This window comes from Callospermophilus lateralis, chromosome 3 (assembly GCF_048772815.1).
Source record: "Callospermophilus lateralis isolate mCalLat2 chromosome 3, mCalLat2.hap1, whole genome shotgun sequence".
Taxonomy (NCBI): Eukaryota; Metazoa; Chordata; class Mammalia; order Rodentia; family Sciuridae; genus Callospermophilus; species Callospermophilus lateralis.
In genome coordinates this window covers 131532158-131555899 of record NC_135307.1, presented here as the reverse complement: position 1 = coordinate 131555899, position 23742 = coordinate 131532158, and the positions used below count along the sequence as shown (strand labels likewise).

General features: G+C 38.7%; 1 pseudogene; it reads right to left on the bottom strand.

The window, feature by feature from the left end:
* Positions 1 to 23204: 23204 nt before the first annotated feature.
* Positions 23205 to 23742, bottom strand: LOC143394809 (large ribosomal subunit protein uL10 pseudogene; annotated as a pseudogene).

The window sequence follows — 23742 nt, the reverse complement described above, 5'->3', positions numbered from 1 at the left end:
TTTATTTATTTTTATGTGATGATGAGGATCAAATGAAGCACCTTACACATGCTAGGCAAGCACTCTACCACTGAGCTACAACTGTAGCTCCATGTCTTTTTTTCTTGTCAATGTATCCCCACTACCTAGGACTGTCCCTGATAATCCTCCATAAATATTTGTTAAATGAATACGCGATATATACAGGCTATACATACACAAATTTGGCTAGGGTTTATAAGCACAGGTGAATCTGTTAAGAGCTGAGGTTAATTAATAAGCACTTGGTCCTAGAGGAAGCTTATCTGTCGTGAGCTGAATTCCACAAACTAGGACTGAGGAGAAAGTGTCCCTGGCATAGTCAAGGAGAGAGAAGTCAGCAGAAGGGGAATAAAGAGCAGGAGCCCAGCTCAGGTGGGATAAGAGTACCAGAAGATGAATCTTGATGTGGAGGGGCCAAGCAGTGCTTCAAGCCCTGGGAGTTTCCCTTCAAGAATGGGAGTTTCCTTTTGCTGTACTGGTGAAGAGGGCCCAGTCGCATTGCCTTGCCAAGAGGCAATAAGGCTAAACAGGTGGGGTGGTGAATCACTCCGGCTGCTTCACACAGTCAGTGGGAAACAGAATGATCATAAAGGTGTGAGCCCATGTGAGGTTAAATGCTCTGTGATTAAAGTGGCTGTCACTCTGGGATAAAGCCTCTTACCTTGGAGTGGGGAAACCGGGTAGATCAGACAACATTTGGAAATGGATGCTTCTCCTTTCCTCCAGCTTCTGGCAACTGCCTCTGTGGGGAGTGGCCTCCATTCCTCTCCTGGCAACTTCAGGTCAGGTCAAGTAGTGCCACTCCAGAGCTTTCCCAGGTGGCTTCAGCACTCAGTTTCATCCTCTAGAGTAGTCCTTACTATTATTATTTCATCATCTTGGAACCTTCCCAAGAGAGGACTACTTAATTTCCCTATTAAGATCCCTTCATGAAAACCAATACAGCTGCCCCTTTTTTTGTGGAAAAATCTACAATCTCCATACTCTCCCTCATCCCAGTTGTCAACAGGAGATAATCCATGAGATATATTCTTTGAAGAAGACTGATGGATTGACAGAAGCTAAGGGAAGGCCAAGGAGATTCTTTGTAGGCCAAGGGACTCCAGTGTTCTTTTAGGCTAAGCAAGAGAAGCAAGTGATAGGGGACAAGGCTGAAGGTGTCATAAAGAGGGCATGGTCCTGAAAAAAAGCAGGAGAGGATTAGGTCCAGGCCTGGATAGAAAAGTTAGCTTTGCAGAGGGAAAGAGGTGCTGTCAAAGGGGAGAGACTGGAAATGCCTGCCTTGTTGGGCTACTTTTTCTAAAAGAAGCAAAGTCATCTACGGTAACATGCATGAGAGAGAGAAGATAGGGCAGAAGCCAAATCTGAAACAACAGTGTTAGAAAAATACAAACTGATGTTTGACTAGAGACATACTTGGGAATGAGTAAGACAGCAATGCCCTAGAAGTCTGGGAGACCAGACCTTGTCCAGCACAAGCTCAGGATCTCAGAATGCTTGCCATTTTGTGAGGACAGCAGAGGCTTCTAGAAGCTAATCATCAGGCATAAACAGTTGGTCTGAATTCTGCATTCGAACAGGGACAGATCAGATAGCCTCAGGTTGCTCACCAGAGCCTATGTCCAAGCCAGGAAAATCAGAAAATAGAGCAACCCCACATGTGCCTTTCTTCTTCCATTTTTTTTTCCTGGTGCTGGGGTCAAATCCAGGGCCTTGTGTATGCAAGACAAGCACTCTACCAACTGAACTATATCCCCAGCCCTCCTTCTTCTTTTTTGTTGCCCACTAATTCTCCAAAGCATCCCAGGTAGGGAAGCACTATGCACCCTCTATATCTAACAGGGTAACATTCTACATCTCCAGTTTCTTGCCTCTCAAAAGTTAGCTCCTAGAGAAATGGCTCAGATCCTAGATCTGAGGCATGGAGCATCTTGAAATTCCAAAAGTAAGGGAAAAAAAACTACAGAAAGGGACATGTCAAAGGGACACGGGAACCAACTGAACCAACTGAAAGAGCTCCCAGTGGCCAAATCTGGAACAATTTGAACACAAATAAATAAATAATAATACTATATAAGATTATTACCCCAAATATAAAATAAGTATACATGAGGTCTGAGATTATAGCTCAGTGGTAGAGTGATTGCCTCGCATGTGTGAGGCACTGGGTTCAATCCTCAAAACCACATAAAAATAAATAAATTAAATAAAGGTATTGTGTCCATCTACAACTAAAAAATATATTTAAAAAATAAGTATACATGAGTTTTTAATGCTACAAATTATCAAATAAGTAAATAAGTGGAGAAGGGATCAATCTTTCTTACTGAAGAATTCCAAGTAATATTTGAAGAACAGTTTAAACCACCACCACCACCATCACTCATCCTGTCTTCATTTGAGAATAAGCTGCTCTTAGTGAATTGACTCCAAAGAATAGATTATGAAAAAGGGGAAATACACCATTACAGTAGAGAAACCTGGCAGATACTACCCTGACCAAGTGATCAAGATCAGCATCCCTAGTCATGTCATTTTACACCATATATCTCCCCCAACAGGATGTGTAGTATTTTTTCTCCAAACCCACAACCTCAGTATAATCATGAGAGATACACAGGCACACCTAAATTGAGAGACATTCTACAAAATACCTGACCAATACTCCTCAAAACTGTCAAGGTCATCAAAACAAGAAAAGATTGAGGAACTGCCAGAGGGGACCAAGGAACAGAGGAGACCAAGGAACATGACAACTAAATGCAATGTAGCATCTTGGATTAGGTCCTGGAACAGAAAGAAAAACTGATGAATCCAGATAAAGTCTGAAGCTTAGTTAATAGTAATGTAATGGTGTTGAGTCCCTAGGACGAGAAAGTTTAACAGTGATGTGAAAGGTTATAGGGGAAACTGGGTGAGGGGAATATGGTAACTGTCTGTACTATCTTTGCAACTTTTCGCTAAATCTAAAATTAGCTCAAAACGAAATATTTATTAAGAAAGATAATGGGTTGGGGTTGTGGCTCAGTGGTAAAGCACTTGCTTAGCCCATGTGAGGCACTGGGTTCAATTCTTAGCACCACATAAAAAATAATAATAAACAAATAAAATTATAAAAAAATGTCTTAAATAAAAAGAAAGAAACAAGCCAGGCACAGTGACACGCGCCTGAAATCCCAGCAACTCAGGAGGCTCAGGCAGGAAGATCACAAGTTCAAAGCCAGCCTCAACAATTTATTGAGGCCCTAAGCAACTTAGTGAGACCCTGTCTCAAAACAAAATATAAAAAGGAAAATAAAATAGCCTTAGGAACATCCTGTATTCTGAATCTTTCATATATGTAGTCATCAGCAATGTCAGAAAGGAGAGCATGTAAAACATGGAACACATAATTTATCAGGTGAAACCTGAGACTATAAGTGTTTGCACAGGTCCAAAGGGAGCATTGAAATCAATATTTTCAATTTTTTTAAAATGCAACCCAGTAAGAAATATATTTTATGGGCTGGGGCTGGGGCTTAGCAGTAGAGATCGCCTAGCATGTGCATGGTCCTGGGTTCAATCCTCAGCACCACATAAAAATAAATAAACAAATTAAAGATTAAAAAAAAAGAATGTGAACAGGATTTAAAAAAAAAGAAATATATTTTATACTACAACTCAGTAATACTTAACTCTCTATCTATAGTTTTATCTACATGAAAGGGAAACAGAAGTTATACCAAATAATTTTTATCCTCTCACCTACAGTGCATTCAGACATTTTCCATTTTTAAAAGCAGTGCTGCTCACAACCTAATAAATTGATTTTAAAACCTATAATCTATATATTTTTTCTTTCAACAAAAAAGTTAGGCTTACCACAGACATGGGTAGTATTATCTATTAGTAGTGAGCTTAGGTTTTTGGTATTATTGATGCAAGGATTTGATTTTTTTCTCCTAACCATAAAATTTCAATTCTCTCAATTGCATATGAAAGAAATGTCTTATTATAGTCAATAGATAATTTTTTTAATATTTATTTTTTAGTTTTCAGTGGATACATCTTTGTTTTATTTTTATGTGGTGCTGAGGATTGAACCCAGTGCCCCGCACATGCCAGGCGAGTGCGCTACCACTTGAGCCACATCCCCAGCCCTAGCCAATGGATAATTTTTATATTATATAATTATTAGGTTATATTTGTGAAGATAGAAAAGGCTTATTATTTCAACAAATTCTGACATTTACTATGTAACCAGTACTTGACACCATCAACCAGTACTTGACAACATACAAGGAATAAAGTGCTCAGCAAAATAAACAAATAAATAAATAGATAAATAAATGGAAAGAACTACAGTCCTATTGTCATGGAATTATAAGGTTGCATGAAATATATTACTCAAATAACCACACAATTACACAATTATAAATTATGATCTGTGTGAACTAGAGGGACTTAATTTAGACTGAGAAGCATGGTCAAGAATGGCCCCTTTGAGGAAATGTTTAAGAGGTCTGAAAACAAAGGCATTATTAGGCAAACATGGCATGGGGAAGAGGTCCCAGGCAGAGAAAACTACAAAGGCTCTGGGTAGTTTTGAAGTACTGGAAGAAGGCCAGTGTGGTTAGTATGCGGAGAGCTGAGCAAAGCATGAGATGAGGCAAGAAGATATGCAGGGCCCTTAAGCTGGATTAAAGATCTGGAATTTATCAAAATGAAATGACAACCCACTGATGGGTTGGGGAATGCCATGATCTGGTTTACATTTTTAAAGATCACTCTGGTTCTTGGGAGGAGAAGGGATAAGAAGAGGAAACAAGTAATCACATGGAGACCAGTTAAGAGGCCCTGCAGTAAGTCAGAAAAAAAAAAAAAATAAGAGTAAAGGCTATCTGTTCTCCAATATATGCTTTTGGCACCTTTTCTAACGTGAGAAAACTGTATTTATGGGGGTTTGTCTCTGTGTCCTATATTCTATACCAGTGGTCTACAAGTGTATTTTGGTGTCAGTACCATGCCATTTTTGTTACTATTGCTCTGTAGCATAGTTTAAGGTCTAGTGTAGTGATGCCACCTGTTTCACATTTCTTGCTAAGGACTGCTTTGGCTATTCTGGGTCTCTTATTTTTCCAGATGAATTTCATGATTGCTTTTTCTATTTCTATGAGGAATGTCACTGGGATTTTCATTGGGATTGCATTAACTCTGTATAGTGCTTTTGGGAGTATGGTCATTTTGACAATATTAATTCTGCCTAGCCAAGAACAAGGGAGATCTTTCCATCTTCTAAGGTCTTCTTTAATTTCTTTCTTTAGTGTTCTGTAGTTTTCTTTGTAGAGATCTTTCACCTCTTTCATTAAGTTGATTCCCAAGTTGTTTTTTTTTTTTTTTTTTTTTTTTTGTATTTGTTTGTTTTGATTTGGTTTTTGAGGCTATTGGAAACAGGGTGGTTTTCCTAGTTTCTCTTTCAGAGGATTTGTCACTGATGTATAGAAATGCCTTTGATCTATGTGTGTTGATTTTATATCCTGAATTCATTTATTAGTTCTAGAAGTTTTCTGGTGAAGTTTTTTGAATCCTCTAGTTACAGAATCATGTCGCCAACATAGTTTGAGTTCTTCTTTTCCTACCCATGTCCCTTTAATTTCTTTCATCTGTCTAATTGCTCTTTGATTTCTTTCATCTAATTGCTAGAGTTTCAAGAACTATGTTAAATAAAAGTGGTGAAAGAGCGAAACCCTGCCTTGTTCCAGTTCTTAGAGGGAATGCTTTCATTTTCTCTCTGCCAAAAACATATACTGGAAAAAAGATAGTCTCTTCAACAAATGGTGCTGGGAAAACTGGAATCCATATGCAGCAAAATGAAATTAAACTCCTATCTCTCACCATGCACAAAAATCAACTCAAAGTGGATCAAGGACCTGGGAATTAAAACAGAAACCCTGCATTTAACAGAAGAAAAAGTAGACTCAAATCTCCATCATGTCTCATTAGGCCCCAACTTCCTTAAGAAATAAAATCAAGAATCAATAAATGGAATGAACTCAAACTAAAAAGCTTCTTCTCAGAAAAAGAAACAATCAATGAAGTGACTAGAGAGCCTAAAGAATGGAGCAAATTTTTACCACATGCACATCAGAAAAAGCACTAATCTCCAGGATATATAAAGAACTCAAAAATCTTAACACCAAAATAACAAATACCCAATCAATAAATGGGCCAGGGAACCAAATAGACACTTCTCAGAAAGTGATATACAATCAGGCAACAAATATATGAAAAAAATGTTCAAAATCTCTAGCAATTAGAGAAATGCAAATCAAAACTACTCTAAAATTTCATCTCCAGTCAGAATGGCAGCTATTAAGAATATAAACAACAATAAGTGTTGTCGAGGATGTGGGGAAAAAGACACACTCATACATTGCTGTTGGGACTGCAAATTGGTGCAGCCAATCTGGAAAGCAGTATGAAGATTCCATGGAAAACTAGGAATAAAACCACCATTTGATCCAGCTATCCCACTCCTTGGTTTATACCCAAAGGACTTAAAAACAGCAAACTATAGTGACACAGCCACATCAATGTTTATAGCAGCACAATTCACAATAGCAAAATTGTGGAAACAACCTAGATGCCCTTCAGTAGATGAACGGATAAAGACACTGTGGTATACATACACAATGGAATATTACTCAGCATTAAAAGAGAATAAAATCATGGCATTTGTAAGGTAAATGGATGGAGTTGAAGAATATTAGGCAAAGTGAAGTAAGCCAATCCAAAAAAACCAAACGCTGAATGTTTTCTCTGATATGAGGATGATGATTCATAATAGGGATGGAGTTGGAGGAGCATGGGAGGAATGGAGGAACTTTAGATAGGGCAAAGGGGATGGAGGGGAAGGTTGGGAACATGGGGGTAGGAAAGACGGTGGAATGATATGGACATCATTACCATATGTACATGTATGAATACATGAATGGTGTGACTCTACTTTGTGTAAAACCAGAGACATGAAAAATTATGCTCTATATGTGTAATATGAATTGAAATGCATTCTGCTGTCATATCTAACAAATTAGAATAAATTAAGAAAAAACAATGGGGTCAAAAAGCCAAAAAATAAAAAATAAGGGTAGAGATGGATTACAGAATAGGGATATATTTGGGGGGGTAGAATCAACAGAACTTGGTGATTGATTGGATGCATATTAGAATATAAATTTCATAAAATAATCTTATTTATAACTGTTCTATGAGTATAATTATATAAAAACTTAATGCACATTTATAAGGTCTGAAAGTATAGAAAATGAAGTTTTATTTATCAGGATGACAGGAGGAATATAGGGTAAAAGATGAGCTTTGGAATCTAACAAACCTAAACTAAATCCTGGTTCTGTCATTGACTATCTACATTCCTTGGACAAATTTTTAATCTCTCTGAGCTACAGTACTCTCATCTACAAAGTAGAGAAACTTTGTTGGACCTTTAGGTAGAGTGATAAACTAATACCTTTGACATGTTTAGCTCGGTACCTGATACAGTACATTCTCAATACTCTGCAGTTGTTATTATTATTATTGGATATATGGAACTAGGGCGAAATTTTCATTATTTTATTGTGACTGAATTAATATGATCATAATGGTATTTATATAATCAAAATTTTTAATTAAGTAGAGGGCTGGGGTGTAGCTCAATGTTAGAGCACTTTTCTAGCATGTGCAAGGCCCTGGGTTCAAACCCTGGCACAGTAAATAAATAAATAATTGAGCAGGACCGGTTTGAAGATTTTTTAAAATATATTTTCAGTTACAGGTGAACAAAGTACCTTCATTTTATTTGTTTTTTTAAATGTGGTGTTGAGAATCAAACCCAGTGCCTCACACATGCTAGGCAAGTGTTCTACCACTGAGATACAACCACAGGCCCAAGTTTGAGATTTTTAAATCTTCCCCACTATGTAAACAACTCATGCACTTTCTGTCACATAAAACTTTGCTAACATGTATCCAGAGGCTTCCATGTCTTGAGGATCTCTCTGAAGGACACATGAGGGTGAGAGAAGAATGTGCTGTCTCTTTAAGATGACACCAGATCAACATGGGACCCAGCCTCAAACCCTAGTTTTTAATCTTGCTAGAATCTGCCCTTAGAAAGACGAGCTATAAATGGTTTTCGTTGGTTCCTACAGTCCTCTACCTTTCCCATCCAGAGATTTTTCTCTATCTCTCCCAAGGATTTTGCTAGCATTCATCTATTTATTCAGTTTTAACTAAGCACCTATTCCCAGTCAGTCTTCTGGCAACTTAATAAGCAAAATATAAGGTAACACATCAGATACTAATTCTGCCTGGGGGATGCTACAGAAAGGGGACAAATGACCTGGGTCTCATTAAAAGAACCATTTCCAGTGGGAGAGCTTGGGAAGCTACAACTACTGGGGGAGGCATTAGTCATCAGACAATCTGACAACATTGAAGAGAGGTTAGAAGTCACTGATTGCTCTTAAAGCACAAGAAATAAAATCAAGAGTCAATAAATGGACTAAATAAAATACAAAATAGGGCTGGGGATGTGGCTCAGTGGTCGTATTCAATTCCTGGTACCTCCCCATGCAAAAAAAAAAAAAAAAAAACTCGACACTGAGATTCCATCTCACTTCACTCACTTCAGTCAGCGTGCAATCATCAAGAATACAAGCTAGGGGCTGGGGTAGTGGCTCAGCGGTAGAGCGCTCGCCTAGCACGTGTGAGGCCCTGGGTTCGATCCTCAGCACCACATAAAAACAAATAAACAAAATAAAGGTATTGTGTACAACTAAAAAATAAAAATAAATTAAAAAATAAAAAAAAGAATACAAGCTATAGGGGCTGTGATTTTTGGCTCACTGGTAGAGTGCTTGCCTAGCATGTGTGAGGCACTACATATAAATAAATGAATAAAAATAGAGATCCATCAACATCTAAAAAAAGTACAAGCAACAATAAATGCTGGCAAGGATGTGGGGGAAAAGGTACACTCATACATTGCTGGTGGGACTGCAAATTGGTGCAACCACCATGGAAAGCAGTATGGAGATTCCTCAGAAAACTGGGAATGGAACCACCATTTGACCCAGTCATCCACTCCTAAGTTTATACCCAAAGGACTTAAAATCAGCATACTACAGTGATGCATCCACATGAATGTTTATAGCAACTCCATTCACAATAGCTAAATACCAATGCTAGCTAGGGCTCTACCTCCAGAGAGAATAACTGGTGTTGGTAATACTCTATCAACAGCAATCCTTTAAACTCCTCAGGTGATTCCAAAGTGCAGCAAAGGAAGAACTGCTCTAAGTAAGCTCCTAGTATCTATAGGTGCGAACCCTAGGAGTTTGGGAACTGGTGGGAACAAAAAAGAACACAACCTAGCTCACTGGCTAAGAGTTAAGGTTTTGGAGAAGAACTAGGAAATTGAAGGAATTTGTGAAGCCAAGAAAGTAAAGAACCTCTTGTGAACACAGGGAAGAAAGAATTAATTTAAAGCCTGTTAACGCTCTCTGAGAGAGAATGGAGACCTATGGACATTTTTCCTCTTACTGACAGAAGAAAAGACATTTGTTTGTATATCTGGAATAGCTGGGATGAATCAAGTTGAGACAGGTGAGGCTAGACTCCAAAGTCACACTAAGATAGATGCTACAAGACCAAGGATGAAGTAAGAAAATAATGGAGTCAAACGTAGCACTGAGGTTTCCAATTAGAGATTCTAGGCAGAGGGCAACACCTCTCAAGGATATGTATATGCAATCTAGGAGAGAAAGAAGCAGTAGCAATCAGAGAGGTGAAACTTTGGATATGCTGAGTTGCAGGAATCTGAGGAACAAACAAGATGAGATTTCCGGTAGGCAGTTAAATATTGTAAGCATCCTGCTTAGAAGGGAGAGTAGGAAACCATCTGTGAGATAGTATCTGAACCCAAAAAGAGCATGTTGAGTGAACACAGGTAGGGGTGAGAAAGACACAGATGGAATCACCAGGGAAGGAAAGAGAACCCATGAGGACAAAAGAGTGGCCATTAGTATCCTGGTAGTCATCTTATTCTAGATGTGGATCTAGATATGGATTTTTCAGCTTGCTTTAGCTATATCAAATATCAGCTTTTTAATGAAATGATTTTTCACCAGTAAATTAAGAGCATACAGAAACAAACAAAAAACAAATATTATAAAACACAAACAAGTGGGCTTTCCATTCATTTCAATGTAGCAAATATTTACTGAACGCCTACTACGTGCCGTATCAGCCACAGATGGCTTGTCTGGCATGGTTAGCTTATCATGCACACAGCTCCACTCCTACTCTCTTCCCAGCCCCATCTGGGAGACCTTAGTGGTTCTAGTTCCTAGAATCTTTGCCTCTAATAATGTTCAACTGATCTACCTAAGTGAAGTCCCTTAGCTCATCTGGAGTCCTTGTGGTGGGTAACATCTTTCCTGGAACCTACCTATTTCACAACAGCTACCCAGTGGGCTTTTGGCTCTAGCTGCCACCCAAAGCCCTTGCCTGTGCTGGCCTCCCCAGGAAGCCTTGACTTCTCCTCCAAGGCCCAGCTCTTCCCTAGCTCCTCTGCAGGGCAGAGAAGTATGATCTGGCAGGTAGCCCAGAAATGAGTACACCAAGGAGTTGGCCATTTTTAATCATCTCTCCAACAGCTACAGCTCAGGGGCTTCAAGAATTTCCTTTCTGTAATGACAGAGTGGCAAGACCAGAATAGTTGGCAGAAAATCACTTTGAATCAAGACAATACCTCTCTATTCTCACAAAATAAAAGGCTGGTTGACACAGTCACCACCCACCCACAGAGACTTTTCCTTTTACCACTTTATCTGTGGCTCCTTGTCCCCTCATCCATGCAGGAAACATTTTTTCCACCCTACTTGGTCAGTACTGTGAGGGCTGCATCTTTAATAGACCCTTTCTTTTATAAATATTCTTTCTATTACATATTACCTATCATTCTCATGCACATGTCATCTCTTCAATTTGCATAATTCTCCAACCAATTTCTTACCTCCTTCAAAACCATCATAAAAGCTGCTTAATCTATTTTACTCAAATATACCTTAAATTGGCTATGGCGCATGTAATCCCAGCTACTTGGGAGGCTGAGGCAGGAGGATCGCAGGCTGGAGGTCAGCTAGAAAATTTTATGAGACTCTATCTCAAAATAAAATAAATTTTAAAAAGGGATGAAGATGTAGCTCAGTGGTAGAGTGCTTGTCTAGAATGTGCAAGGTTATATATACACATATATGATATAATATATAAAGTAATTTAAAGGTATAAAATATAATTTAAAGATATATAATATAAAGATATGTCTATATATTATAAGTTATATTTTATGAATTTATTATATTATGTATATCACTAAATTCATGTGCTTCACACATTAACTGATTTATCACTCTGAAAATGTCCTTCTTGGGAATAGTGTATTGTGAACAAGTTCTTTTTCTTTTTTCCCCTCTGGTACCAGGGATTGAACCCAGGGGTCCTCAGCCACTGAGCCACATCCCTCATCCCTTATAATTTTTTTATTTTGAGACAAGGTCTCACTGAATTGCTTAGGGCCTGGCTCTGAACTTGCAATCTTTCTGATCAGCCTCCTGAATCATTGTAATTACAGAAGTGTACCACTGCACCCAGCAAGTTATTGCTTTTTAAAATTGAAATTTATAATTTGAATCATTTTTAAGTATAAAGTGTCATTAAGTATATTCACATTATTATGCAAACCTTACCACTATCCATCTCCAAACTTCTTCATTATCCCAAACCCAGATTTTTTAAAATGCTCAGGAAGTAGGGACACACACACACACACACACATATATATATATATATATATATATATATATATATATATATATATATACACATACACATACATACATATGATAGACTTTTATTTTATTTATTTATTATTTATTTACTTATAATGTGGTGCTGAGGATTGAACCCAATGCCTCACACATGCAAGGCAAGTACTCTATCACTGAGCTACTACCCCAGCCTCACACTTTGCTTTTTATTTCTAGTTCTGCACACAGTATATGCTTGTTTTAGTCCATTTTCTGCTGCTATAGCAAAATACACTTATTTTATAAAGTAAAGAGGTTTGTTTAGCTAATAGTACTGTAGGTCCAAGACAATGGCATTAGTGTCTTGGAGCAGCACTCCATGACTGCACCCCAACATAGTGAAGAAGTGAAAGGGGAATCAGCCACAAGCAGAAGAGACTAAGAATATAGGGTAGGCTCTCTTCCTCTTTCTTTTTTGCATACAGCATGTGATGGGCATGTGGCCTCAATTCCTAACAACCTAACTCACTCTGCAAGACCTGCCTTAATCCCTTCTGCAGGGGAAGCTCCCATGACCTAATTATCTTCCCCTAGGCTCCACCTCTTAAAGGTTCAGCAGCCTCTCAACACTGCCTCACTGGGGACCAAGCTTCCAGAAAGTGAACTTTCTGGGGACATAGTCAAACCATATCCAAACAATAGCAGTGCCTCATAAATAGTCTTGGCTAATTAGAGCAGTAAAATGTTTAATATAAAAGGCACCAAAATGGCATAGGAATCAATTCATCAAACTACCTCTTATAAAATTACTTATTAAAATAGCATAAAGGCTGAGCTATAGTAAAGAGAGAAAACATTTATAAACTTATTCTAGCTGGGGCCAGAAGGGCTAGGATTTCCAAACTCCTCAAAAGACAAAGATGAATTCCTTGTCTTCTCTTCTGCAGTGTGACAAGTGGCCTCCTAAGTCAATCTACAAAATTAATTGATGGGTGAAGAAAACACGAGGAAGAATGAACTTAGCCCTTTACTACTGAGTAAGATCCCTTGAACAACCAAAGCAGTGTTTTCCCTGACTTGCCTCATTGTATGAATTACTCAAGATATCAATTAAACATACTAATTCAGTACTTCTGGAATAGGATATAAGAATCTGCATGTTTAACAAGTGCCTGGAGTGATTCTTATGAAAGACAAATTTGGGAAAGAATGAATTGAAGTGTTCCATTAGCTGGGAGGGGCTGATGAGCTCCCTGGGGTTGTCAAGATAAAGTCTCCAGGCCTGGCTTAGACCAGGAGCATAGATCATTGTGCTGCTTTTACAAACTCTGGCAGACACATTGGGCCCCAGGACTCCATGGACCTTCTGCCTTTTTTTTTTTTTTTTTTTTTTTTTTTAGTTGTAGTGGATACAACACCTTTATTTCACTTGTTTATTTTTATGTGGTGCTGAGGATCAAACCCAGGGTCTCGCATGAGCAAGGCAAGCACTCTACCGCTGAGCCACAACCCAGCCCAACCTTCTGCTTTTGTATGCCTGTCCCTTCCTTCTCCAATGTCCTCCATAGAGGGCCCTTATAGTACAGCCTCTTACTTCTGCTGCCAAAGCCCTTGGATGATCCCACATTCTGGCAGCCTTATCCCCCTGGCCAATTCCCTATAGTGGGAGAATGACAATGAAATATAGTCCTAATTTAGAGCAAAAGAGTCATGTATTTATTGACCAGGTATTATTAAGGAATGGCTACAGATAGCTGGTGACATCATATCCTACCTTTGGATCCAGCTGGATCATTACATGGAAATAAGTTGGGGAGCTTATATCAACCAAACTTGAGGTCAGTGTTTACAGAGGGAGACACTAGACCCCAACTATAAACTGTCAGAGCTGAAATCTCACCTTGGGGCCCTTCTGATATAAGTCAGCTGAATGAAGCCTGGGAGGTTCATTGACTTTCAGGTTGCTCCAGCAAGCTGTATGCCTGCATGGAGCTCAACTCAAACACAACCACCTCCTTCCCACAACAAACTCAGAGTACAGAGGGTCAGAATGGGTTATGGCAATATAGGCTGATGAATTACATTTGGCTAAAGATTCATAAGTTTCTTCCTTTGGAACCAGTAACATTTTGTTTTAATAAAAACACAATTTCTGAAATAGCCTGTTTTTCCTCACTCCAGAAACTCTACCGCTGAGCCATAACCCCAGCCCAAATTTTTATTTTTATTACTAAAACACTCACAGAATTTGAAATTCAAAAGGCATACAAAAAAGTATGGCATAAAACATCTCTATCCTACTCTACTTCTCCAGATACACAGCACTCAAAAATTAAAATAATAAAATTAAAGGGTCTAAGAAATCTTAGAAGGTTGGCTAGAGTATGTTAACAAAGGTGACAGCAAATTGCTGCTTCTCTTCTACCTTTTCCTCAAAGATATAATTGATCATATCATTTGTTTCTCCTTTTGCTTTTTTTCCAGATTAGAAAAGAAAGAAATTCTCAGTGAGGAGATTCATAAAGTGCATAGAGAAGCAAAAAATTATCTATAGTTGTTTGCAAGCATTTTAAGTAGCTGCTTAAAACTACTGCATGGATACAAGGTAACTTACCAAATGTTCTCCCCCATTCACTTCCCATTTTAGAGATCTGGGAACTAAAGCCATGATAGATGTTTGCTTAAAGGAGATAAAGAAACTTTAAAGAGCATGCAGTGAATGAGACAGGTAAGACACAGCCAGATATGTTTATTTGAAAATATTTGAAAATTATCTATATTAAATTGAAACCACAGTAATGAGTAAGTTTAGAGGGGATGCAGGGATAGAAAGAGAAGAATAGCAGTTGACAGTTAAGACTTCAGGGATTCCAACAGTTACTGAATAATGAAAAGAAAAAGCCCTGCAAATTAAATAGAGGGAGATTCACTAAATAGAATAGTTTTTGTATCTTCAACACTTACCAAAGATGCCTGACAAACAAAGCAATAAATATGTGTAGAATTGAACATGGGAGCAGAATAAAAAGGGACTAAGATGCCTGATGGGGGTAGGACAGGATTGTCATATGAAATATATGGATGCTTAACCACAATAACTGAGGGACAAGGTCGTTGAAGTTCTAGGGATAGACACAATTTCACACGGAGAACATGCAGAAGGAAAAGAGGACAAAAGTAGAGTCCTGGGGATCCTGACCTCAGAAAGAGTAGTGTCATGGCAATCAAAAGGCTTCCCAATCTCAGACTTGAAATTCTTCCTGCCTGAAGCAAGGGGAGGACAGAGCTGGCAGGAGGGCCTGGAGGAATACTGTAGTACCTAATCTGCAGATAATATGAGAGGCTGGAGAAAAGGGAAGGTCTATGTTTGGTGGCCAGAGAAGAGATCCCTTATCACCAGGGCTTTGACAAATGGACAGGACACTTCCTTCTCAAACAATATAATTTTCACTGAAAATGGACATAATACTGTGCCTCCTGCTACCCTCAAAGCTAAATTGGACTCTACTGACTCATACTTCTTTTTTTATCTTCAGTTCCAATTCTTGTTTCTCATACAACTCTGTAAATGACAGCACTGTTGTTCTTTCTACTGGAGAATCTATTTCAGGGACAGGCAGCGGACAGTCTATAGTTGTGTGTGCTATTATTACCTGTGACATAGTGGAAACTTTATAGCATTTATTTCAAATGTAAAAGAAATGAGAACACACAGAAATGGACTGTAGTGACATCTTGCTAGGTAAATTCTCTGAGATAAATTTTTTACAGAATGCAGTCAGCTGTATAAGAAAGGAATTCAAACAAATAATGACCTCTTCACCAATATTGCCAGGCAGCTCAGAAAGAGCCTTTAACCAAGCTAATCTGTGGGTGAAAAAAATATCTCTAGCTCAATGACCCAAGGTGAACCAGTTTTATCCCTTACAAAATTCAATTTCATTTGGCAAATACCAACTATGTTCCAGAGCTTGTGCTAGGGACATAGAGGTGGAGAGTCCAGGCCCTCCCCTCTTCCCACCACTAGTGGTAACTGAATATACAAACAGGAGGAACAGTGCCCCCTGGGGACCATAGATTGGAAGCAGACCATGCAAAGGGAAGGTGTATCTCTCATTTAAATTAATAAGCTGGCATCTGTTTCACTGAAAATCAGTTCTCGATAATGTGAAACTCTGGCTTTCTGGACATTTTAAGCTATGGTCTGGGATTGGATCATGTCACAGGTTCCAGTAGTTAAAATCATTTGAGGGAAGTATAGAAGCATCCCATGTGCTCCTTCCTGCAGTCTTAACCTTCCAAAGGACACTGGGACATTTTGAACTAGTGACTCCTATCCTTTCTCAAGAATTCTGAAGTGGGAGGGTCATAAATGGACAGAACAGAACTGTTGGGGAATCATAGCCACTAAGGGTATAATTGTTTTTTAATGTTGACACCATTTTCAAAAAAGTAATTATAGCTCTGAAGGTCCCCAGCCTGGTTGGTTAACTAGCCTCACTCTGACATTGATATTTGGATGCAACAACTTTTACTGTGAGTAGGTATTTAAAAATTCAAGTAGATTTTAGAGTATTCCTGGAAGCAAGAAACTATAGCTCTTGCTATTTATCTCTGACTCTGCTAAAATCCGTTCAGTTTTGGACCAGTGCCTTAAAACCCTTTCAGTTTTGGACCAGTGCCTTAAAACCCTTTCTCATGAAAGAAATAGAAAATTGATATGGGGGTAAGGGAGTAAACTGAAATTTCTGCCATTATTGATATTATGATTGTCATTTTTCCAAGGGATACATCAGGAGGCAGACTACTCAAAGTTAGATTTGTGGACACTAAGACTTTATTAATTCCTGCCCTTGAGGTTTTCCAGGCCAAATCCTCTCTTCTGTGCCCTGTGGCCAGTTATCCTAGGGTTTCACTCAATAGTTCTTCAAGCTCAGATATAAGAGTTTGATCCAGAATTCCTTTCCTTTCTGATCCTTACCCTCCTTTTGTCTCCTACCACTACCTTCTCATCCTCTCTCTACGGCATAATTTATATACTATAAAACTCACCCACTGTAAGTATATAATTCATGATTTCTAGTAAACTTATGGGGTTGTATAACCATCATCAATATCCAGTTTTAGAATATTTCCATTTCTCCAAGAGGATCCTTCATGCTCATTTGTAGTCAATCCCTTTCCTACCATAACCCTAGGCAATCATGGATCTGCTTTCTATCAATTTTTTATTTTTTATTTTGAGACAGGGTCTCACTAAGTTGCTTAGGGTCTCACTAAATCGCTGAGGCTGGCCTTGAACTTGCAATCCACCTGACTCACCCTCTCAAGTCACTGGAATTACAGGTGTGTACAAGCATACCCAACAGAGCTATTTAAAAAAAAATGGCACTAACTATCCAGGAACTCCTGCACCATTACCTGAGGGTGGGATAGTCCTCTAGCTAACAATATAAATTTCATTCTTCAATTTGTACAATATATTACAATTTTATGTCTCTGTGCCTGTATGAGGCCATGGCCAGGCCTGACCATGGAAAGCTCCCATGAAGATATAAATGGAAAATTCTTAGGCCCAGCAGTCATGGGGCAGGGAAATGGAGATTACCTCAAGAGCTGGCACAGCATAAAGTTCAAGGCCTAAGATTTAGATTTTAGCCTTGGGTAAGGTGGGCTCCTGAATGATAAGTTTATATGGAAGTACAAGTTATTTCCATGACCAAAGCAGTGAATTAACAGCTGTATATGCTTCGGACCTCAAGGGCATCTCACTCTGTGTGAGCTGTCAAGACACATCAAACTTTGGGTACACCTCATTAGGTATAAAAAAAAGGCAGGCAACAGGGAGCCTTTTGCCTCTTTGTCTCATTTATGTCTCTTGAAAGTAATCAGGAACTGAGTCCAAGTCAAGTAGTGTCTAATGTGAAAGCAAATGGATCTTACTTCAATCAATGCCATAGAATATCTGCATTCTAATCTCTTACCACAGAGAAATCTGGACTAACTTGATATACAGCTCCTATTTCTCTGAACTACAACTCAAATATGTTGTTCTGTAAGTACCTTAATGTCCCTTCTTATGGGTGGTGCACAGGCTTTGGAAAGGGAGTTATATTCAAATTCCATTTCTCCTGCTTTGCTTGTATGACTTTGGGCAAGCTGCTTATCATCTCTAATCCTATCTAGGTGGGTTGTTGGGAGGATAAAAGGAGATAATACAAAAATCTTCCCAGTACCAAGAATGTAGGAAATGCTCAACAACAGTGGTAGTAGTGTTCAGATTGTGACATGGCTCTTTTCACAGGACTGTGCATTAGAACCTCTCCTCATTCAAATCAGTCAAGTTGGGGAGTGTTTTATTTTGCTTTGGTAACAATGAGGAACTAACATTTGTTAATGATTATAATCTAAACTATAGTATACTTTTATTATCTCATTTCAGAAATCAAAAAAAAATTGAGCCTCAGTGAAATCAGAAAAGTTGCTCAGGTTGTCTGCATCTTGGATACACAGTTTTGCCAATCCTTCTCGAGGATTCACCTTCCTTCTCACTTCCTTAAATGTTTACCTTTATATTTGCCAGCTATTTGAATTGGTGCTTTAACTGTTCTGACCATCTGCTCAGAAAGAACTTTTCAGTTTTGTCACACTTTTTGGCACCTCAAATAATACAGTTTTGGGGGTTGGATTAGAAATCTGCAATTCTAAGCCCTTGCTTCATTTGCTCACAAACATTTCTTCATGGTTTCATGTGTGTTGACACCAGTGCCAGGGGCTTGAGATGTAGAGACATCCATCATACATGGTTCCTGGACTTCTGGCACTTATATTCTAGAAGGGAAGATGGATATCAAAACATTCAATAAAGTAATGTAGGTATCTAGCTGATAAATAGGTTTCCAGGGAATAAATGTATTATGCACAGGAGGTAAAATGAGTCTTTATATATAATTGGGTTATTAATGAAGGGAGAGGAATAAAGTTGGAAAAGATTTTATATAGAGAGAGATAGATAGATAGATATAATCTTTATATATAATATCTTGTCAATATGAAACTGGAAAGGAAGGGCTAGATCAATGAACATTAACTGAGTACCAACTATATATTAGGTTGCCAAATTCTATGCTAATTGCTAAAGATGTGAAAGATATAACTTTTCCCTCAAGGAGTTTATAGTTAAGGTAGATATAAACAAATGACAATTCATTGTGATAAAGCATGATTATATATGTGAACAAGAGAACAATCATTTTCTACCTGGAGGTGGGGGCAAGCAGGAGTATATTATGGAAGACCACTTGAAGATGACATAATAGGCTAAGGTCTACCAGGTAGACTGGTGTGGAAAGAGCACTGCACAGTAAAGGAACAGCATGTACACAACACAGCCCTAAGCCTTCCAAGAACTCCACATAGTTTGATATGGATGTACATTAAGTTCATGTAAGGAGAGAGGCAGGAAGTAATACTGAACAGCCAGAACAGTGCTAAATCGTTTTGTTTGCTTATTTTATTTTGGTAGTGGTAGGGACCAAACCAAGGGCCTTGAGCAAGCTAGGCAAGCATTATACCACTGAACTAACACCCCAGGCCTACAACAAATCCTAATGGGCTGCATAGTCTACACTAAGGAGATTAAACTTATCCTGGAAGAAATTAAAAATTCCTGAAAAGATGAATCTCGATATAGTTTGTTTTTTAGAAAGAACCCTCTGAACTGACTGGTAGTTTTACACATGAAATGGTTATATTATCATTAATTCTTTGTATGTTTCATCATAATAAAGTGAGAATACTCTACTAGTGGGATGAAGAAGGGTCTGGAGGGGTACAAGGCTGAATACAGGGACCAATTATAGTGATATATATATATAGTGATATATATATATCACTTCTTTGTGAGAAGTGATGAGGATCAGAACTAAGAGAGTGACACAAAGGAAAAAAAAAGTAGACAGAAGAGATAATAAGGAGCTGAGCACATAGGCCTTGAGGAGGGACTGGATATGTTTGGTAAGACAGAAAGAATTCCAGAATGTCTGCCAGGATTCTGGCATGGGTAACAAAGAGGAAGTATTCTTTTTTTTTTTTTTTTTTTTTTAAAGAAAGAGTGAAAGAGAGGAGAGAGAGGGAGAGAGAATTTTAATATTTAGTTTTTAGTATTTGGCGGACACAACATCTTTGTTTGTATGTGGTGCTGAGGATCGAACCCGGGCCGCACGCATGCCAGGCGAGTGCGCTACCACTTGAGCCACATCCCCAGCCCCAGAGGAAGTATTCTTTGAAAATGGAAATAGAGGCAGATAAACAGATTCAAAAAGAAAGATGAATGCACATTTAGATATATACTGAAGATGGCTGTTGGACATCCAGACAGAAATTCCTAGCAAACAGGAGTACTTATGAGTCTGGAACTCAAATGTGATAGAAGGGTGGAGATATCCATTGTTGAGTCATCAGCACAGAGACAGAAGCTGAAGCCATAAAGGGACAAACTGCACAGGCAATATGAGGAAAATACAACCAGGGTTATGGAGATACCAATATTTACAGGGCAAGCGAGAAGTGAGGTGTCAGCCAATGACATAGCAATAGAGAAATATATTCTGTATATATGTGTTTGTAGTTAATTTTCTTTATATTTTGTTTATTTTTAAATATTTATATTTTAGTTTTAGGTGAACACATTATCTTTATTTTATTTTTATGTGGTGCTGAGGATTGAACCCAGTGCCTCATGCATGCTAGGCAAGCACTCCACCACTGAGCCACAATGCAGCCCTGTATATTATGTTTTGACATCTTAAAAAACTTTTCTGATTTGGGCTAGCCAATTCTTAGAGATTTGAAAAAAGGATAAGTCAGGAGTATCTAAAGCCATATCTCCTTTCATCTGGCCCCTCTGTCCCTGGGAACAATATTCTTCTGACTCAATCATCCCAGGTACTAGGCAACCAGGGACCATGCCTACAGTTTAGAGCACTCTGAAAAGATCCAATCTAGCCAGTCCAATCTTAAACTAATTATCAGTTCCTGCCTTGCCTTTCCCAAGGAAACCCTAAGAAACACTCTGGCTTAATGCTTTCCCCTTGCTCTTGCTGCTGTCTTCTGCCTTCTGACCACCCTGGCATCTTTCCCTGTGGTCCTTTGTGGGTTCTGTGCCTCTTGTCACTAGCATCTGTAACATAAACTTTGATTTCCTCAGCCATTTCTATACCTCATCTCTTGGCTATACCTGGCTGACCACCACATGAAAGAGTAAGATTACATCATAACACAAAAATAATAAACAGTGACCCCAGACAGATGAGAATCATGAGAAACTAAAATCATGAGAAGAGGGTTTAAAGGAGGAAGGGAAATACAGTGTCAAATGCTGCACAGATATGAAATAAACTGAGTCTTGAACTTGGCCCTAGGTAAATTTTTCCCTAATGAACTTTGCCAGACTGGTTTCAGTGGACAGAAACCTGACAGCAGTGAGCAGAAAAGGTAGAGAAGCGTAAACTAAAGACATGGTGTATTCTTTGTAAAAAGACTCCCTCCATTGGGGGAAGGAGATAAAGGAGCGCACAGGATTGAAGGCAAGGTATCAGTTTTGTTTGAAACTAAAGAAACTTGAACTATGAGAAAATGAGAAAACTAAGGCCCAGGGAAGTAGTGACTTGCCTGATAATCCACAGGGAGTTAAGATTTTGACTCAGTTTGCAGGTGCTCCTTCTATTCCCTATACACACTTATACTGAAGATGCTTGTATGTTTTTACATCTGTTTTAAGATGGGGCTTCCTATATCTTCTTTCTAAAAGATTGATAGTGCTGGCTTCACACAAAGGAGGAACAAGCTACCTGTTACCAGTAAGTTTACCAAGACCTTTGGATGGAGACCCAGAGACTTGCCTTTTAAAACGGGGAGATGGCAAAAGTTCACTCTCTGATGAGGATTCTGGTTTACTTGTGTACTTTTGAATGCTTAGAAAATGCTTCTACCAAACTATGGTTTTATGACTTCACTGAAAAAGATTCTGGAAAATTACCAATAGGACAGAATATGGTGGTATGGGGGAAAGATGGTTGAGTAAGCTCTGGACAAGATTCTTGGGCTATTTGCACAGACAGATATTATGCATCATGAGATGAGTTCACTTCCATTTAGAAAACAGTTTGTACCACTAAATAAAAAAAAATCAGGAAAAAGAAAAGGCAACATCTTCATATTATAATCACAGATTTAAGAATTGGAAAATGCCCCATTAAGCCCACTTCACAGCTTTTTCTCCTCTGACATTTCTAATTTTTTTATTATTTTTTAGTTGTAGTTGGACACAATACCTTTATTTTATTTATTTATTTTTTTATGTGGTGCTGAGGACTGAAACAGGGTCCTGCACATGCTAGGTGAGCAATCCACCGCTGAACCATAATCCCAGCCCCTCTCCTCTGACATTTTTTAATTTTTGCTTTCTTTGTGATTTTTTTCAATGATTATCAATGACTTCTGTAGTAAAAATAATACTCAGGTAACAAACAAAACTTGCATGTTCCCTTCTTGCCCTCTCCTGTAAAAGTCCCCTACATAAAGAACTCTTTATGTGGGAGGATGACACTGAGGTGAACTGAAGTAGAATTTTGGAACTTCTGATCAAAACAACTCATGTAATTAAAGGCACAGGAGTATGAGTGTGATTCTAAACCAATGCCTCAAAATTTGAAATGTTTCTTAGAAAGTAAGGATTGAACCCCAGGCCTTGTACATGCTTGGCAAGTGCTCTGCCACTGAGCTTCATCCCCAGCCCAATAATTCTAATTATTATTAGTATTCACACATAATCTTTCTTTACTTTAGCCTAAAGCACTTTGCATATATTGTAGTAATTCTCACAATAACTTTATGAGGGAGAGGTAGCAAAGATAATTATTCCCATTTTGTTGAAGATATAAACCAGGTAGGGAAAGACAATATTTTTCCAGATCAGAAAAAGTGAGACTATAATTTTGTGAGGAGAGGAGGCCTGGGGATTGAACTCAGGGGAGCTTTACCACTGAGCTACATCCCTAGGCCCCTCCTCCATTTTTATTTTTAGGCAAGGTCTCACTAAATTAATGAGGCTCTCACTAAATTGCTGAGGCTGGCCTTAAACTAGCAATCACACTGTCTTAGCCTCCCGAATTGTTGGGATTACAGGCATGTGCCATCATTCCCAGCTGGAAGTCTGTAATTTTAATTTTTTTGTTTAGTAATCTATTCGTCTGAGTTTCATCTAAATGCCTGGACCTGTGGAAGATGGTCAGTACATTTGTGCAAGGGGAGGGGAAGCGAGAATGCAGTTTCCTATGTGATGTCAAGCACTTCAGGGTTGTAGGTGCTGCTGTTGCCCAACACCTGCTGAGTGAGCAACCCAAAGAGAAGGGTGAGAGGTTCAGCATGTTCAGCAGTGTGGCTTCACTGGCTCCCATTTAGTATATCAAATAATGCCCCTGGAGATTTTAGTGGTGATGCCTAAAGCCTAGAAGGATGAGGTCTTCTTGTGCCAATAGAACAATGTTCTGGGATGGCACAATGACTTCACATACAGCAATGGCACCAGCACCAGTGGCAGCTGGTACCTTACTGGACAGCAGCATGTCCCTGTTCTCAGTGATCTTGATCCAAATCCAAATTTCTGTTCATTGGTGAACAGAAATCCCACATTCCCATGAATGTGAGGCAACAGTTTCTCCAGAACTGGGTTGTTTCCCAGATGACCTGGGATGGCCTCACATATCATAGTGTTCTTGCCTATCAGCACCACAGCCTTCCCTCAGAGGGACATGTGGAACTGCTGCATCTTCTTGGAGCCTACATTAAAGAGTTTGGGATAATCATCCAA